The sequence below is a fragment of the Nicotiana attenuata genome, chromosome 1 (genome assembly GCF_001879085.1).
Source record: "Nicotiana attenuata strain UT chromosome 1, NIATTr2, whole genome shotgun sequence".
NCBI classification, from domain to species: Eukaryota; Viridiplantae; Streptophyta; class Magnoliopsida; order Solanales; family Solanaceae; genus Nicotiana; species Nicotiana attenuata.
In genome coordinates this window covers 26,036,109-26,040,203 of record NC_031989.1, presented here as the reverse complement: position 1 = coordinate 26,040,203, position 4,095 = coordinate 26,036,109, and the positions used below count along the sequence as shown (strand labels likewise).

General features: G+C 36.1%; 1 non-coding gene and 1 pseudogene across 1 annotated transcript; one reads left to right on the top strand and one right to left on the bottom strand.

Annotated features, from left to right (window-relative positions):
- TRNAT-AGU lies at positions 855 to 929 on the top strand. The gene has a single exon. It is a non-coding gene; the product is annotated as a tRNA-Thr (tRNA).
- Positions 1,782 to 3,735, bottom strand: LOC109234175 (annotated as a pseudogene).

Sequence of the window (4,095 nt, the reverse complement as noted above, 5' to 3'; positions counted from 1 at the left end):
CAGTTTCTCCGTGAGTTCCATAAAGCATAACCAATCCAAGCGCATACTAAAGAAGGTTGCATATGTTGAGAAACGGCGCAAAATAGTTTATCTATGAAGAATTCCTCTGAATATGAAGAGCAAAGTGGTATATTAAAATTCATGCTGTCGAAATCAATTAGTCTGGATTGAAGTTTAGTTGATTCAGTCGTGCGAAAGACAAAGAAAAACCATTTCACAGCTGCAAAAGCACTGGATTTTTTAAATTCTTGAGTAAAGAAAGAGAATATTAATACAAGAGTGCAAAGATCCAATGCAAAGGCTCATAAGCAACCTTCAGACGTTTGCCAGCTTTTCTAATGGAAGAATTCAGCTAACTCTATCACTTGTATACAGAAATAACTTCCCTAAAAAGAATTTGTTACAGCTGACTATCTGGATAATCAAAGTATGTCTATGTTAACCAGTACTTTTTTCTACTTCTTTGAGCTGCTTCTTTGAACCTGAATCGCATTTTGTAAAATATCCAGATTAGAACTTCCGAAGTAGTAACATTTTTTCAAAGAAAGACAAATTTAGAATAGTAGAAAGACCTAAAGAGATGGTACAAATTTTTACACAAGAACTACAGAAACTGTCGATAGTCCAAGATTATTAGACACTATAGACAAAGGCCTTTACGAGATAATCAAAAACTTTAGGAGTGAGAGTGATTAGGGTTCCATTCTTTGCTCTTCCAAAGATTCCGAAATGAAAATTGACAAGGATTCACTTTTTGCTTCTCGAGTCATAGACGTCAGATTAATTTACGCAAAAAAAAAAGGGTTGTGTCCGGAGATATAGATATACTACAGACCAAACACCAACATCAGAAAGCTCTCGTAGCTCAGTTGGTTAGAGCACCCGTTTAGTAAGCGGGAGGTTCTTGAGTTCGACTCTCAACGAGAGCAAATTTTTATTCTTTTTTCCCTGTTTGTTTTCTTATGAAAACTGACAGTGCAGTTATTCAGACCAAACATAAAATATTATTTGACCAAACGTGATGACATAAATACATTCAAAAGATTCTTAGTCGTAGATCCTTTTTTTTTTCCCGCTCTTGGGAATTAATAAAAAAGAACAAACAATTATGATATCATAATGTACTTGAAGATCTCTCCATCATAGAAAAAGTTGCTCCAACGATTGGTTTTTCCATCTCACAATCTATCATCAACGTTGGCTCTGAACGCCAATTTGAAACAACGAAAGAGTGAAGAGAGTCAAAAGTGAGGTGATCTTAGTGCATTTCGATCTCACTTGAGTTCCATAAAGCATAACCAATCTCAAGCTCGGAATTAAAGAATTTTGCGTAAGTTGAAAGACAGACTAAAAATAGTCTGCTTATGATGAATCCTCTGAATACTTAGGAGCAACATTGGTATATAAAATACATATTGCCGATCTAAATTACTAGTTAGGATTGAGAGTCATAATGAAGACAAAGAAAAGCATTGCAGCTGCAAATGAAACATGATTTTTCAAATTCCTGAGTAGGAAAAGACAAGTTAAAACAAAGAATGCAAAGATCAATGCCAAGGCTCATAAACAACAGTTGATTAAAACCAGCCTTTTAATGGAAGAATTAGCTAATTCTATCACTTGTTTACAGCAATAAACTTCCCTAAAAATAATTATTACAGCTGACTACTTGAACTACCCGAGTATGATTTCTATGTTTAGGCAGTATTCTTCTTCTTCTTTGAGCTGCCTACTTCTGATGGCCAAAAGGAATGCCTTCAATAAGAGAAGGATTGTCAATTTCAAGTCGAAATCGAGCCGTTGAAAAACTGCTGAAACATGTGCACATCCACCATGGCTCTATGAGCTGAACCAACTAATGGGATCCCATAGTGTTGACCAAGAGCTTGCAACGAGACTTTTGAGGAACCTTTGCGCCTAATTGAAAAGTGAAAGTAAAAATATCAAATAAGAACTTCCAAAAAGCAATCGGAATTTTTGAAACGAAGACACAAATTTAGACAAGTGGAAAGACCTCCGGACTTCATGACTTCACGTGCCAAAGGAAGAGTATCAACGAACAACCAATTTGGGGGAATATCAAAAGAGCATCTACTGAATTCCTTAATTAGAAAAGGAACATCAAAACCGCGAGCGTTATGCGCCACCAACACCACATATCCACCAGGCTTCTGGCGGTCTTCCACATACCGCAATAAGATGGGAATGAGGTCCCCCATCCTGAAAAATGCAAAGCAGAGTATGAGAGCCAAAATAACTCTAACCTCAAGATTAATGATAATAACAGATAAAGATATATTGTTCTATTATAAAAAAGAATACACAAGCTTCTCTGCTAACCAGCCAAAGGTGGATATTTTATACGTGCATTATAAGAAGAAACTTATTCCCAAAACAAGGTAAAATGGAACATATACTCTATTCCACACCATAGACAGGCCATTCAATGTGTGTGTGAATAGTTGAGTCTGTTGTATACCACTTGATTTCTTGGCTCTTGTATTAATTCAGTCAAAAGATGGTTCTGCATGTACATCTCCAAGGAGAGAACAGAACTTTATTTGAGACTTCGAATTTGCTAGGTCTTACGACCAGAATTCCGCAAAAAGAAAATTAATCCACGACTTAGCTATTCATGATTGAAGTTGCCACAACCAGGAATTGTTTAATTTCGATGATATATTTAAGCAGGATTGTTCATCAGAGTAAAGAGACACAATATGATACAACAGGCAAGAAGAAAGGATATACACCACAGATTCAACAATACATATGAGGTGATATACGGCTATGCAGAATGGTGTGACTATTACCTTTACTTCAATACCACTATCATAAAAGGAGTCATACAGTAGCCTATTCTAGAGGAGTAAATTGATATTTTCCAGCGTTTACTTCACTTTTATTCAGCCAAAGGCTGTTTTAATTTCTCACGACACTGAGTCTAGTTTATTATAAGTTTGTCTGATAATTAGTAAATATCGGCATATTACATCCATGATTAAGAGCAGGGCAAATATGAAAGTATATAATCTCATCTAGAGAGTAATTCACCAAGGATGCACTAATATGTCGGATAGTTCACTTCTCAAATGAAGTCTTTTCCTTAGCATTGGAAATTAAATAATGTCATTATGACACAAGCAGACCCTATAAGCCAATAGCACAACACATTAGCAGAGTGAACCCGAATATACATGTAATGAACAGGTGTTCAACAAGAAGTATGCTCTCCAGGAGAAAACCGCATGAAAGTATCTTATTGTCATTTAGTTATATTTATACATAAAAGCATCCAGATATCAGACACGTGATTAAGCAGGGACTCAGTTACAATATACCCAACATCAGAATGACCAAATATATTCTTTCGAAGGAGAACTCTTAATTAGACAAGTTGTAAATCTTCATATAGTATTATGTGAAGAAAAAGTCAAAAACAATGAGATAGAGGAAGCATGTGAAACAACCCAGCAATTTTATCATAAAATTACCTGGGGACATCAGGTCGATTGACCATACCATAGTAATTCCATGGATATGCGAATTCGGAACACTACGTCCAGATTGACTAATGTCTGGAATGTGCTGTTTCACCCCCATGAAATTCCCGCAATGCAATCTCGATAATCTTTCGTGTTCTCTACTAAACCCAGTAGTCTCAATATCAAAAATGATAATAGTCATGAGTTTGGCCAAATCTTGTTTCAGCAATTGTCTGTCGAATATCAACATATTTGGTACATTCCTATTTCAGTACTTCTGAATTATATTATGTCCACTTTAGAAGTTTGTTTCATCTAATATTTCATGCCTGATAGTTGTTTTTCTGCTAAAAGCAGCCTTGTTTTTCCCTTCGCTTTTGTAGGTAGCGCCTGTCTATTCTCAGTACTATTATATCTACCATTCAGCCCATGTTTACCAGAGCAAGAACCTTGGAGCTAATGCTTCCCCTACCGATCCTACTTATATGTGGAAACTTTGCCACCATGAGTTAGTCAAGGTATGAACACTTACATCGAGGAAACTGTGACAGCGAGAAGCACATTGCAGCTCTTCTCATCTAAATCCAATAAACCGCTTTACAGGAGAGCT